This window comes from Podarcis tiliguerta, assembly GCF_965153285.1.
Source record: "Podarcis tiliguerta genome assembly, chromosome: 7".
NCBI lineage: Eukaryota > Metazoa > Chordata > Lepidosauria > Squamata > Lacertidae > Podarcis > Podarcis tiliguerta.
In genome coordinates, this window is record NC_139540.1 from 43,740,502 (window position 1) to 43,756,146 (window position 15,645).

Sequence of the window (15,645 nt, forward strand, 5' to 3'; positions counted from 1 at the left end):
ACTTGTATACATTTGAGACAGCCATTGCACATGTGCAGATGACAGCTTCGGTGAACCGGTGCTCAGTACAGGAAACAAATCAGGCAATGTGTATCAGGTGAGGACATCTCCACCCCCTCTCTGGGGTGTGCTCAACATAAGAAAGTGTACCAGATAGGGATGGGAAGAATTGCTTTAATTCTCATTTTAATATGTACCAATTTTTTACCAATATGCAAACCAAACCACAGGTCCAGATTTTTCTGGACATTACCAGGATTTCAAATGCAGAATTGATGCCCAGGGGAAATTCAGAAAGGCAGCACTTTGTCCTGGATCTTAGGGAAAGTCAATCGAAAAATGTGAGGTTTTTTGACGCTTTTGTGAAAAAAGCTGAACAATTTTTGGGGTGTCCTGGTTTTTACTTTTTGAAATATGGCAACCCTAACCATAGGTCACTATTGAAATTTACACTGCTCCAAATTTTGGTCTCAGACCTAAAAATGTGTGCAAAAACTTGTGTATTAGTGCAAGCAAAAGTGTTTATAATTAGTGAACCTAAAATGCATTCTATTTAGCGGCAAACGGTTTGCAAAAATGCATGTGCTCAGCAAAATTGTGTACAAAAAATTACATATAATAGGAGAAATACACATGAAAATCATGCACACTTTTTAAAAAAATCAAACATATGTGGAAATGGGGGGAAACCAATATTAAGGCGGGGGAAATGAAAAAAACAAGAAAAACCAAATTTGACAGATGCATCCAAACATAGCAGCCAAATCCTAGGGGCCGAGGAGACTGCCCTGAAGTTCAGCATTGTGACTTAATCTGTTCCTCTTTTGCCCGCTAATTTGTCATGGGCAAGCAATCTCATTCTTAATGTAAAGTGCTAAACAAATTGCTTAATGTGGGTTGTTGATATTATTGGAATTTGATATTGCTCACTGACCTATTGGATGTTTCATACTCTTTAAACTTTTGGTATGTTTTAAATTAATTGTATTCCTTCAAATGCCAATAGTACATGGTAGTGTGTTATTTGTTATGGCTATTGTGCTATTTTCCTTAAACTGACCTCTGTGAGTCACTTGGAACACAATGTATTTTTGCAAAATGTAGTATATAAGTAAGCCGACTATGACTGACAGTGGCTACGGTATAAAACCAAGAAAAGACACTGCTTGATATCTCTGATTCCAGTCCTCCTACTGAAGTCATCTGCGGGCACATCAGATGTCTTTTAGTTTGGACTAAAGCCACTGAATTAAGGTGATGTGCTGCGTACAGAAATACAGACTCTTTTCCGATGAATGCCACTAGCACTTTCACAGGGAACAGAGCTGATTAAAATCCTGTTTAAAATTTGCATCTCTGGGGTTGATTAGTAACCCTGGGGTCCTAGAGGAGCTCCCTTCGAAGGCCTTACAGTGGTCATGGGAAGCATCAGATTTCAATCTCCAAGGGCGGAGAGGAAAGTATGACCTTGAAGAGGGAGATCTGGTGTCAGATGCCTCCTCTCTGCTACCATGGAAACTTCTGCAGACCTTGCCTTGAAAAGGGGAGCATGGCAGTGCCAGACCAGGCCTCTGACTTGCCCATAAACCAGGGAGATTATTCCACCTAGAGTGTTGTGAAAGGGAGGGGGGATCTAGAAAAGGATGGAAGCATGCAAGACCACTGCTGAGCCCTTACATCTAGTCTTCTGTGTGGTCAAGCATGGTGTTGGATCAGGTGGTTCATCCACTGTCATCCACCCCACCTGTTGTCACTAAATCGAGTGATCTGTTTGGCAATCTAAGGCTTTCAGCCCTACCTAAAGCAACAATGTATGAGCGACATCCAGCACCACGTGAGTGGGCTTCTTCTCATGCAATGAGACTTTCCCTTCCTCTCCTCTCCCTTGCAACCCCAACGTCTGTTCCAGGGCTGCAAGGCAGGACCTGTTCCACCAACAGTACCTATTCCGCTGGATTTTATCCAATGTCTGTTTATTTCAAAAGACCAAATGCCCCGTTTATATTTCCTATATTGGTTAGGGTGTTGTTCTCTCTTTTCTGTTGGATTTTCAAAGGCAGTTGATAAATAATTTATTTAATTATCATATAAATAGCGTATCTTGCATATTTGTAATTCAAGTTATAATTTTTTAAATGAAGATTCCATCACTTTCCTCAAATGCCATTAGTAAAAAAAACACCACACTGCATAATATTCAAAATACCTGCAACATGTACCATTGCCACCATAATCTTAATGACAGGAGGCAGGATCCACAATTAAAAACACACACACAAAACCTTACATTTCACTTTGAATCAGGCCTGGTGCCAGTACATAACATTCTGGAGCAAATGCCAGGGCCACAACAGGATTTATCACCACTGCCAGCAAACCGCCAGTGGTACCGCCATAGCTGTGCAAAGAGGATCTCCTTGGTCCACTTGGCACATGAGGTGGTCAGCACCTCCTTGTCAATGATGCTGCCATTCCCCCTGAAGTATGCACACTAGGACAGAGCTGGCATCATTAACAGGACAGCAGTAGCCAGTATGTGTGATGACAGGGCCTGGAGCTGCATCACTGAAACACGGGAGAAACAGCAGGGAGTGTGGGGCTGACTAGCAGCCTTGCCCTGTGGAGCTCCTGGCCTGCATGTGCGTACTGTCTGGTGTCATACTGTCAAGGATATTGGCCTCACCCCTCCAATCTGCACATGCCAGGAGTGGGCCAGTATCAATAACAAGGTAGAACTGACCACTGAATGCGTGCCTAACAGGAAGTTTCTAATTCTATGAAGTTTAAAAGAAAGCCATAAAGACAACTGCCCTCTCCTGTTGTTTGTCCTTTTCATCTGGGATTCAGAGATCCACTGTCACTATATGCAGAGGCTGCATTTAGCTATTGTGTCCAAAAGCCACCAATTCTACTGTATCATGCCTGCTCCTATGAGCTGGCACAAAAAGGTGGGGTAAGATTGAGATGTCAGTTAACTTCTTCTCCCAGCCCTACATGGAGACGCCAGGGATTCAATTTTGGGCCTTCTGTATATAAAACAGATGTTCTACCACTGAGGTGTGGCCCTATCCCAGCTAGATCAGCCAGGGATCTGATTCAGTATAAAACAGATTGCTCTGCTCTTAATTCCTTGGAGGGCAGCGGTGCAATGATTTGTGTGGATTGTCACCCTCTTATGAAGGGGTCCGTTTTCTGCCTGCAAAAGTTGTTCTTCAACAGGCAGCTAATGAAGCAGCAAAAATAAAATAAAATATAAAGGTTGTGCTTCAATGGTGTGGAATTCTGGGACCTTTAGATTTGATCTACTAAGGCTTTCTCTCTCTCTCTCTTGGGTATCAGCAAAGGTGTATGACACTCCAGGCTTCTAATTCATGGGCTAGTGGCTGTTCATTCTGCTACCTGCTGAGCTTCCATCATAATGATGAGTTCTAGTCTTCAAGAGTAATATTTTACAGAGCAGCTAGATGCACAGAGGCAAACATACACACACACACACACACACACAGAGAGAGAGAGAGTAAATAATGGCACCTATCGTACATTCAGATGCCAAATGCCAAGAGAATACAGTGGTGCCTCGCAAGACGAAAAGAATCCGTTCCGCGAGTCTTTTCGTCTTGCGGTTTTTTCGTCTTGCGAAGCAAGCCCATTAGCGGATTAGCGCTATTAGTGCTATTGGCAGTTTAAGGACTATTAACGCCTATTAAAGGCTTAAGGGATTAGCGGTTTAGCTGCTAAAAGGCTTTTAGCAGCTTAGCGTTTCAGAAAAAGGGGTTGGGGAGCGGGGAAAAAACTCAAAAAATTTCGTCAATTTTCGTCTTACGAAGCAAGCCCATAGGGAAATTCGTCTTGCGAAGCGCCTCTGAAAACGGAAAACCCTTTCGTCTTGCGGGTTTTCCGTCTTGCAAGGCATTCGTCTTGCGGGGCACCACTGTAATGATTGAGAAGCATGATGCATTATGAACATGGGCTATAGTGGATGACTGGAGTGTAGAGTTAAACACAACCCTTTTATATAACAGAGACAAGTGGGAAGAAAGAGGATGTTCCATTCTTTCACTCTACCTTGTATGTTCATTCTTTTCTGGTCCAAGGGTATATATCTATGCAAAGCAAAAAAAAACCTATACAAAATCCTCATGATAGCTACTCTGAAACCTATAGGTTTTCAGCATCTGCGAACAAGTTGCTTTGCTGTGGCAAGTTTCTAAAGTAAGGCAACTACTCCTAAATGGGCAGCCAGCCTAAAATCACACAAGAGCAAATAATCCTTGCCTTCTATTTACCACGTTTCAAGGCAGCTTTAAATACCCTTTTCTATTTCTTCACTGAAAAGACTTACGGTATATGCTGCCTTTTCTATGACCAAGGTAGTTACTTTTTAAAAACAACAACACGAAAACAGCTAAAAACACAAGCACATTAAAACTATGAACAGAAGATAGAAATATCAGTGCAGTACCATTATACTGCAAACAGAACAATTCACAAGCAACTCTGGAAACCCTCCAGAACAGGACGAGGAGGGAGGGTCTAGGGAATCCTTCTGTCTGGCAAGCAGAAATGCTATAGATTGCTATAGGGTTATGTTGGATTCTTCCCCCTTTGCACAATTTGGTTTTGATCCAATTATGGGAAACAGAAAGAGAGAAAGAAAGACAGAGAGACAGACAGACAGAGAGACTTTCCCCTATGTCAAAGCCAGTACTGATACCAATACATAAAGGTAAAGGTAAAGGTAAAGGGACCCCTGACCATTAGGTCAAGTCGTGGCTGACTCTGGGGTTGCGGCGCTCATCTCGCTTTATTGGCTGAATATTACCTTCCCGCCGGAGCAGTACCTATTCATCTACTTGCACTTTGATGTGCTTTCAAACTGCTAGGTTGGCAGGAGCTGGGACCAAGCAACAGGAGCTCATCCCGTCATGGGGATTCGAACCACCGACCTTCTGACCGGCAAGTCCTAGGCTCTGTGGTTTAACCCACAGCGCCACCCACGTCCCAGATACCAATACATAGCCAGCCACAAATTTGAATTAGATTTGTTGTTGTTGTTTAGTTGTTTAGTCGTGTCCGACTCTTCGTGACTCCATGGACCAGAGCACACCAGGCACTTCTGTCTTCCACTGCCTCCCGCAGTTTGGTCAAACTCATGCTGGTAGCTTCGCGAACACTGTCCAACCATCTTGTCCTCTGTCACCCCCTTCTCCTTGTGCCCTCCATCTTTCCCAACATCAGGGTCTTTTCCAGGGAGTCTTCTCTTCTCATGAGGTGGCCAAAGTATTGCAGCCTCAGCTTCAGGATCTGTCCTTCCAGTGAGCACTCAGGGCTGATTTCCTTAAGAATGGATAGGTTTGATCTTTTTGCAGTCCATGGGACTCTCAAGAGTCGTATCTATTTATTATTTGGCATATCTATTTATTATTTATTTCATGAAACTGATACACCACTTGATTTAAAGAAAAAAACTTCAATGTGGTTTATAGAAAGAATAGCATAAAATTATCAGCAAAAACTGTTTAAAGCAATCTAATGCAAATGATGCCTGCTATTCGACTCCTGTTGGGAGCCTTTGGAGTCCCTCCAGCAAGCATGTGGAGGGATACCAGTCAGTGCCTTCCTGCAAGAGGGCTCTTTCCTTTGGATGCTTTAGCTGAGATTCCTGCATTGCAGGGGGTGGACTAGATGACTCTCATGGTACCTTCCAAATCTACAGTTCTTTCCTTCTATTTTTAACTGGAACAGGAGAGTTTAAAGGAACACAGGGGGCAGGGGAGATGTTAGAAAAAAATAGACTGGCGGTATCCTTCACAGAAACCCAAGAAGGCAGGCTCCAAGTGAAAAGATAGGCATTTATTAAAATACAGATGTGCATAGGGACAGCCTCAAAAATAAGGAGGCTGCTTTCTTCTAGGGTCCAAAACTGGGGCTGGTTTGTTGGCAGTCCCTTCAGGGCCACTATTTTGACAGGTGGAAGGATAATCTGAAACATTCAGTCTCTGCTGGATCTCTAATCATGGTAGTGGACCAGAATAGGGCAGTGGAAACTCAGCTTTTTGCATCTCTGTGTTTTTCCCACAAGAGGACTGGTAAGTTTTCGTGTTCTGATGCTGTCACTACTTTCTACCTTTTGCATTTTTCCAATCTCGCTCATCTCATGCTGTCGCAAGATTGCAATATCTGGTGTTTTGAATGTGAACTTCTTTCTCCTAGTTTTTTTAGCCTCTCCATAGCTAAGTTGCACCAGAGCAGGCAGTGCCAGCTTCCACAAATCCCCAGTCAAAAATCCACCTGATATTTCCCCATGCAGCAATTCTCTGCCTCTAGCCTCTTCTCTCTATTACTGAAGTAGTAACTAAATGTATGGTCCAGGCAACATGGAGTGGTTAGCCTGTGGCAGCTAATCATTTGAGCCTTTTATATTTCTGTATTGAACCACCAAGACTTTTTACTTCTTGTTAAGCCATTTTTGTTAATAAATATTCTCATTATAACTGCAGCGTGACTATTGCTAATTCCCTAAAGAAAGCACACTTATATTGTAACCGCAAAATTCCCTTATGCAAGTGAAGTAATTGGGCCCAATGCAATAATGTCTGTGATGTACTATCATTTCCAGTAAAAAATCCAAAAGTAGTATTGCTAATTCCCCAAATTAGCGTGTTCCATGAATACATGCATAAGATCAGGATGCATGGGCATGTGTGCACTTGCATGCAAGAGGATTTGGTAACACTGAAAAATGTTGCTTCCAGCAAACAATTTTCATCAAGAGCATGGCAGGGGAAGGAAGGGTTTACTCTTCTTCTCAAAACCCTGCAGTCCACTGGTGGTTGGACCCTCTGTAGCAGCTATTTTTTTGTGGGGGCGTGGTGTGGATGTGTGGTGTGGGTATTAGAACATGTATATTAATTGTATTCACACAATAATTTGGCCCTTAGATTATTTGTCGCTATTAAAGGTAAAGGGACTCCTGACCATTAGGTGCAGTTGCGGACGACTCTGGGGTTGCGGCGCTCATCTCGCTTTACTGGCCAAGGAAGCCAGTGTACAGCTTCCGGGTCATGTGGCCAGCATGACTAAGCCGCTTCTGGCGAACCAGAGCAGCGCACGGAAACGCCGTTTACCTTCCCACCAGAGCGGTACCTATTTATCTACTTGCACTTTGACATACTTTTGAACTGCTAGGTTGGCAGGAGCAGGGACCCAGCAACGGAAGCTCACCCGTTGAAAGAAATTCGAACTGCCGACCTTCTGATCAGCAAGTCCTAGGCTCTGTGGTTTAAGCCACAGCACCACCCACATTAAGTAGTGTCTAAACAAGCATATGACTTTCCTTTCTTGTAAAACTATCTAGAATGTTTGTTTGATTGAGGAGAATTTCATCATTGGTCATTAGTTTGATACCACATACTTTCTTTCTGCAATCCTATGTACTAATAGTGACTCATGTAGACAAAAATGCACTGTCCATGCACAAGAATGAAGTATCAGCAGACTTGTGGGATCTCTAAAGTTTACAGGGGAGGAAAAAGAAAAAACTCTTTGGGTTGCAAACCTTAAAAAATCAAACCATGAAACAGCCCAATGAGGACTACGGTTTGGGGAGATGCATTTAAAGGTGAACGCACCCTATTCACACTTTCTAAAACAAGAGGTTTTCCCTTTTCTCTGTCTTGAAACTTCCATCATTCATCTTCAGTGGATGCGCCAGGTCCTAGTATTATGAGCGAAGGAGAAACCCTTTTCCTTTTTACACTTTCCCCACATTGTGCACATTGTTTAGGGTTCCATACCCTGCCAGCAAAACCTTAAATTTGGCCTGGCAACCCAGGCTACATGCCCTGCAGCTGCATTCTATACTAACTGAAGCTTCCAGATCAAATGCAAGGGTAGCCCCACACAGAGCACATTGAAATAATCAAATCATGACATTTCCAATGCATGAACCTCTTGAGCCAAACTACCCATGTCCAGGAATGGCTGCATCTATCACACCAACTTGAGAGTGGTAAAAAGCACTCCTAATCACCAAGGCCACTGAATTACCATGATGGATCAATGAGTATTCCCAGACTCCTGGGACCCAATGATAGATCAAGGAGTACCTGTTCAGAGGAAGTGCAACCCCATCCAAAACTGACCTATAAGAGACCTATCTCCCAAACCATAGAACCACCCACCCACAGGTCCACCGTCTTACTAGGATTCAGCTTCAGTTTACTGGCCCTTATCTAGGTCAACACTGCCTCTTGACATCACCCTTTCCTTTTACTATATATTTCCCTTTGAGGAAGCTAAAATGGTAGTTGTGCATATTTATAGCTAGGTATCACAGTACTATATGCACAAAAATTAAAGAAGTGTCCCTGTATAATGCAGTAACCATTTTGCTTTAGGCACCCCCTCACACACAGCACTACCATGTATGGAAAACCAGCACTTGATAAATGTTGTTTATTGGGGTCAGAAATGAAGCATGGGCATATCCAACTCTTCAAACAAGCACTGTAATGACTTGCTCCCAGTGTTCTGGGCGACATTGCCCTTTATTTCACGTCAGCTAATCTGCACACACAGTACTTCCAACATTATTTTAAACTATTCTGCCAGTCCAAACAATCCATTTGCCATGGTTTGCAGCATCAAAATTCTTGAGTCTTCAAAACAAGTTGTTTGCATTAGCAGGAAGAGTTATGGAAGCAAGAGGCTGTGTATTGTATTTCTGTCTCACAAGCAGGTGCCCCGAGAAGCATCTATTTGTAGCAACACAATCCAGATGCCATAGCAGTGCTTCTTTACATGGGCAATTGTGTACATTCCCGTGAGTTTACTCTCACCCCCAGGAGGGGTCACCTCGCAAAGTTTTCTTGTCCTGGACGGGCTCCTCGATGCTAAGAAACTCATAACTAATTACTATGACTTCAATTCTTAACTGGACCAGCTGTGTCAAAGCAAGGAAGCCACAGTTCCCAAGTGTTGTAGGATCTATAATTTATCTTCCCTATAAAAAAGTCAATATTGGACAAAAGAATGACATTTAAAAAAATCATAAAATAAGTAGTGTGGTATTTACCCAACACGGTCTTTTCTTCTCATAGTTTTATATCACATGTTGAGCTCTGTTTATACACCTCTTATGCTTTTTGTGTGCGTGAGAGTCGGATTATTCTCTTCTCACTTTGGAAGACTTCTGGGCTAGAGATGAAACAAGACCACTGAGAAAAGAATGTGCCTACGAGAGAGCCTCTGAAGACACTGAATTTTTAATGCCGTAAAATGGGTTAGGAATCTAATTGTAATTTTTCTTAATTTTAAAATAGTGTTCTTAAGACACCCTGGTTGCTCAGGTTTGGGAGAAGGAATAATGAAAGTGTTTATTTCTTTATGTGCACACTCAGTGGCACTGTTTTTGTTTGCATATGGAAAGCCAAGTCTCACAGCAACAACAGCGTCAGATGAAATAAGGAGAGCTCTTTTAATATTAGAACAGCAGCAGAAGTGAACTCTTCATCAAAGATTTAGGGACTGGTCCTGCAGCCTTTCTTCACAAGAAGAGTTTTTTGTTCTCTTAGAGTTGTTTTAGGTCTTACAACCCATATTCAGATGTGATGCTCTTACCCTGGAAAGGGGTAACTCTGCAAGCATTTGGGTTTATTTAATTTATCATTATCAGACCAAGAGATCCACCCATTCTACCTTAATCCAGTATCCCATTTCCTTTGGTGACCAGTCAGATTCCTTTGAGAAGCCCACCAGGAACTGAAACATTGTTATGGAAAATCCAAATTGGCTTTTGTTTTTTGAGAAAATAATATAAAACAAGACTATTTAAGTATCATAATTGAACTTTGAAAAAGATCCCAGTCAAATAAAGTTTGATAATCTTTCTATGAATTTGGAAAGTAGGAGATGGTTGTAACCCAATGAACAAAGGAGGTAAATAATTATTTTAAAGCCTTAAGCTTTCCTAAGAAGGGGAAGAGAGTTGCATATAGTGTCAGTATATGGTTTTGTTATTATGTGGCACTGGATTTGGCCATACCTGAGCAGAATAAATAATGTCTTGTTCTAGCTCAGTTCCTGTTGCAGACATAGAATAAAATTATTTTTAGCTTCCTGTAAGTCCTCCATGACAGGGGACAAGAATAATTTGTTAACAATGTACATGGGACAATGCTGTGGCAAGGAGAGAATCAAGGTTCAAACCAAAACCAGCACCCTAAATCTTAGTGTCAATTCAGTTTAATTGGGTTGTAGATTATGCTAGATGTTACTCGGCATCATCCCTGGAACTCTCTTTTTCTCTCAGGGTATTATTTTTGTGCCTAGATTGTGTGGTATTTTAATGGCCTGTTGCATTATTATTTTATTTGTCTTACCTATAAGACAAATGCAAAAGAGTGTTTACTAGTTTTTTTTAAATAAAAAAATGAATAAAACATATGGAGTTTGGAATCATTATCAACACCACAGAACCCCTGTGGAAATTGCTGAGAACTTACTTTCCTAATTTGATAGCTAAAGACCTCCTTTTTCTGACACACATTAAGGTTTTTGATTGATACCTTTTTATGGTTACTGGGTGATCGTCTCTTTGTCAGTTGGTGAAAGCAAATGCAATCCACTAACAACCATGAATCAATACGGTGGTCAGTATCCACACGTGTATTGCCGAGAGTTTTCTGATATTCGTTGCTACCCTAACCTGCTTTCCTGTTCTTTCCTACGCACTGCAAGTGACCTCTGTAAACATACAAATTCCAGTTCACTTCCCTGCAGATTCAAGAGTGTGAGTCAGTGCCCTGAGGGAATAATGAGGAATTCATTGCTGTTGCTACAAAGAATGAAGTAGGAGAAACAATGCACATTTTCTCCTCAGAATGAGACGAACAAAGAGTACCAGACTTGAAGACCATGGAATTGTAGTGGTAGCTAATTTGTAGTAGCTAATTTGAAAATGAGATCAGGGACTGTCTTCTGGCCAGCGTGGAGTGGACCAGAATGAGACACCCACATAAAGAATGGAGCGATGTGAGTATGTATGTGTAAAAGTGGGGGGGGGGGGAGCACTTTGTGAAAAACCATTTCCCTGCATCTGCCATGTCAGACCCTAGAATTGATTGTGACCTGGTTCACAAAGTTGTATGGCTGCATGGAGGTTTTGGCAGCGAAAACTATGGGCAATTATCCTGGTTCCAATTCACTACAGAATGCTTGAATACTCAAACTGGGAGGAGGCCCCTGAATGCAGCACCCTCAACCTTCCCATATGGACCAAGGAGGACTGAAGAGAGCTTTTAAGCATATTCAGTTGAATGTGCTTAGAAGCCCACCTGCAGTTGGAAGGCAAGTGGAACTGGGCAGTCATACCACAAGGTCCCTGGAACATGGAAGATTTAAGTTTAAGAGAATGCTGCCAACATGTTGCACCTCTGACATGACAGTTAATTTATTAAATAATATTTAATTTATTAAATAATAATAATAATATATAGGCTGCTTTGTCATGAATTCTACTCATATTGATCCAGAGCAGATTCCAAAGCATAGTTAGCAGAGTAAAAACTTAAAACAGGTTGCATAGACCAGAAGAAATTAATATTTCATCCAGCAGAGCTTTACTGTGACTTTAGGCAAATGAGCATAATGGTCACAAATCCAATACGTTGAAAATTAGCACTGTCCATAAGAAATCCAGTTGCAGCAGACTTATCTTAAACTTACAATAACTTATCATAAGACTAAAACCTGAACACTAAGCATACTACAGTGGTGCCTCGCAAGACAAAATTAATTCGTTCCGCGAGTTCTTTCGTTGAGCGAGTTTTTCCGTCTTGCGAAGCACCACTGCAGTTAAACACTAACAACGGTGGGGAGGGGCGGGGAGAAGCAGGGCAGCTGCCGCAGCCGGTAGCTCGGACTCACCCGCGCCTTGTGGCCACCGTGCGACGCAGCTGCTGGAGGGCGGCGGGGGTCAGGAGCGCGACTCTGGCTGCAACGCTGGCTGCTGGCGGCAGCGGCTCTCTGAGAGGAGCGCGCGAGGGCGGTGGGCAGCGGTGCGAGGCAGCCGGAAGGTCGGAGGGAACCGGAGGAGTCGTCAGCCGGAAGGTGGGAGGGAGCCGGAGGAGCGGGGAAGCGAGTGTGCGTGCGTGCAGTGACCGTCGCCATGACACGAGAGGCAGGGCTGTTTTGTCTAGCGAAGCAAGCCCTTTGGAAAATCCGTCTTGCAAATCACCTCAGAAAACGAAAAACCCTTTCGTCTAGCGAGTTTTTCGTCTTCCAAGGCATTTGTCTTGCGGGGTACCACTGTATATACAGAACACCACACCAGAAGGAAAGAGAGATAGAAAGTGAAACCCAGGCTCCTTCTGGCCTTATCCTTATAGTCAGCATGACCTTGACAGAAAGAGATAACAGGACCAGTGTAAGCCAGCTGTACTCAACTTCTCTGAAGGAATAACCCAATCATAATGAACCTTCTGCCCGTTTCTAGGCAGAATTGAAACTTAAGTGTCAGCTAGAAACTTCCAGCTTGCACCAGTTTCTTTCACACAGATAAGCTTCCAGAACCCTCTTGAATTAATTAGAATAGGAAAGATCTCTACACATCAGATCAATACTTTCTGTACCAAGAAATGCAAACTGGCAGGCGTCCACACAGGACATTTACTTTTTATGGGGCATCTGCATAATCTCATAATTAAAAAACCCTCATTATTTCCCCTTTCAGCTTCCATTTTACCTGAAAGTCAGAAAATTCAACTTCTCCAAGTGTCCAATTTCTCCAGGTGTAGATGCCCTATCGTGCAGCTGATCCACAGGTGGGGGCAGTTACATCTGTATAGATTGCTCAACTCATTTCCTTTTCTATGGCCTATATTGCCTCTCTAGGAATCAACTTTATAGCTTTAACCCTTCATTTTCCCAACAGCATTGCCTTAATATCCATTTTTCTACCCCTTCCTTACACCCCCTCCCACACAATTATAGTGGGAAGACTGTCATGACTGGGAACACCTAGAAAGTGAAGTTTCTGGTGTGTGTGGGTGTTGGTATGTTATGGTCATGGCATCGAAGTGAGGAGAACCAAGAAGGGAAAGCAAAGGAACAAATGGGGAGCATTTATCTTGTCAGTAGAAATAACTGGATTTATTTTGTGATTTTTTTTAATCATTGCTTCTTTTTTTTAAAAAAAATCCCCAATAGAGTGCTTTCCCAGGAGTTCTGAAAAGACTTTTCCACATATGTGATCTTATCAATAGTTCCATGCAAGAAAAGACATTAGGTTCATTGTCAAGACAGTTTCCTTCATACGTTTGCTTAGATTCAGAAATGACATAAGCCTTATGAATAATGTAGTGTGTGCATATTGTCATCTTTGGATAATATCATCAAATACACCAAGAATCCCTCTAAATTATTGTTCGCTCAAATACCTCCCTCAGTCATGAGGCTGAATTAAATTGAAAGCACACAGCCAGGATCCAAACAAGGGTAAATTTAACAGCAGTCATAAACTCTGCTGAAATCTGGAATAATTGTATACCCATTATTAAACTGGCCCAGAGTCCCCATTTACAGAAACCGGGGGTCTTTCTGATCATGGAGTTTAGACCAGTCATCTGCTTAATCTGGTCTTAATCAATGTGGGCTTTTTATTGTTACTTTTTAGAATCAAGATAATATTTGATCTGTGGGCAAGAGAAATGTGCTATAAATGTAGAGATTTCCCCCTGTGTGCTCCATGGAAAATATACTATTATAGAAGGTTTTTTTAAATAAATAAAAATTAGTACTCACAACACAGTGCAAAACAAAAAACCTCACTCTGTGGAATGTATAAAAATTTTAAAAAATGTGTTATGTCTTCCTTTTCTAAAAAAAAAAGGTAATGGAGACAATTTACAATACAAAAACCAGGGACCGTGGAGAAGAGTTGCTGGGGTATATGATGATCCAGTCTGTTATTATTGCAAAACAGTTTCTAATAGGGCATACCTTGGATCCTGTCAAACTTGGGAAATACTCTGACGCTGTGGTTCATAAAGACTATGACCATTTCATCTGTTGTTTGCCAGTGTCTGTGGAAGTGTTTATCTAAATGGCTCAACATTTGCTCAAATCAGCAGCATCCCCACCATCCTCATCACCACCATCATTAAATTGTTTTCTTCACTACTCTTCGCCATGAGGTCTTAGAGCATGTTATCAGCTTAACAACTTTTGGGGGAAATCATAAATCATAAAAAAGCTCAACAACTTCAATCCTAGACTTTGGTCGGCCCTTTGATCGGCACTCACGGCCCTTCACTTCATCAAATCCGGCCTTCTTTGAAAAAAGTTTGGACACCACTGGTTACTCCTCAAACCTCTGAATGCAGAGGAATTAGCATGTGGGCACCTCCCTAAATTTAATCCCAAAGAGAGTCTGTAAGGAAGGAGGCAGTGTTTCAGATATTTGGAGCCTAAATAGTTTATGGCTTTAAATTCTTGAATTGGGTCCAAAAATGTTCTGGTAACCAGTTGATGTTAAATTGGAAGTGTCTCCTTGACTTCAGCTTATCATGTTACATTATTTTTGCTTGCTGAAGTAAAATATATTGCACAACAGAAAAAAAATGAAATGAAATTAAGGGGGGGGGGCACAGTTCAAAAACATTGAAAACAAATATACTTGTTGTAGAGTACTCCCCCCACCCATCCACCCGCAGCTTCCCTCCACTACAATTCAACTTCTTTAAATCATTCTCCAAATGTATTGGTATTTGTACTTCTTTTATTGTATGAGTGGCTGTTTTAGTTTCCAGTCCACTGTATTTAGTTGCTACCATTTGCTACTGTTTTTATAATTCTCATATATACAGTGGTACCTCAGGTTAAGTACTTAATTTGTTCCAGAGGTCCGTACTTAACCTGAAACTGTTCTTAACCTGAAGTACCACGTTAGCTAATGGGGCCTCCTACTGCTGCCGTGCCGCCGGAGTACGATTTCTGTCCTCATCCTGAAGCAAAGTTCTTAACCTGAAGCACTATTTCTGGGTTAGCGGAGTCTGTAACCTGAAGCGTATGTAACCCGAGGTACCACTGTGTGTGTGTGTGTGTGTGTGTGTATATATATATATATATATATATATATACACATACACATATATATATATATATATATATACACACATACATATATACAGTGGTGCCTCGCAAGACGAAAAGAATCCGTTCCGCGGGTCTTTTCGTCTTGCGTTTTTTTCGTCTTGCGAAGCAAGCCCATTGACGGATTAGTGCTATTAGCGCTATTGACAATTTAAGGGCTAAAAACGGCTTTTTAAGGCTTGGGGGATTAGCGGTTTTGCTGCTAAAATGCTTTTAGCACCTTAGCGCTTCAGGAAAAGGGGTTTTGGAGCGGGGAAAAAATTCAAATATTTTCGTCATTTTTCATCTTGCGAAGCAAGCCCATAGGGAAATTCGTCTTGCGAAGCGCCTCTGCAGACGGAAAACTCTTTCATCTTGTGGGTTTTCCGTCTTGCGAGGCATTCGTCTTGCGGGGCACCACTGTATATATATACACACACACACACACACACACATATACACACACACACACACACACATATATATATATATATATATATATATCATACATAC

At 41.9% G+C, this 15,645-nt stretch overlaps 2 protein-coding genes across 9 annotated transcripts in view; both read right to left on the reverse strand.

Annotated features, from left to right (window-relative positions):
* The window catches only part of RIOK3 (RIO kinase 3), a 910,199-nt gene that overhangs the window by 402,158 nt on the left and 492,396 nt on the right, over nucleotides 1-15,645 (reverse strand). The gene's annotated exons all lie outside the window — the stretch shown is intronic.
* The window catches only part of LOC310682651 (uncharacterized protein), a 142,927-nt gene that overhangs the window by 100,063 nt on the left and 27,219 nt on the right, over nucleotides 1-15,645 (reverse strand). Inside the window, exon 1 of one of the 8 annotated variants that reach the window (XM_083451695.1) lies at nucleotides 12,746-12,858. The exons of the other annotated variants lie outside the window; for them this stretch is intronic. The gene's annotated coding sequence lies outside the window, so the exon portion shown is untranslated. Of the gene's footprint in view, nucleotides 1-12,745; nucleotides 12,859-15,645 lie in introns of those variants that run through there. 8 annotated transcript variants of the gene reach the window in all.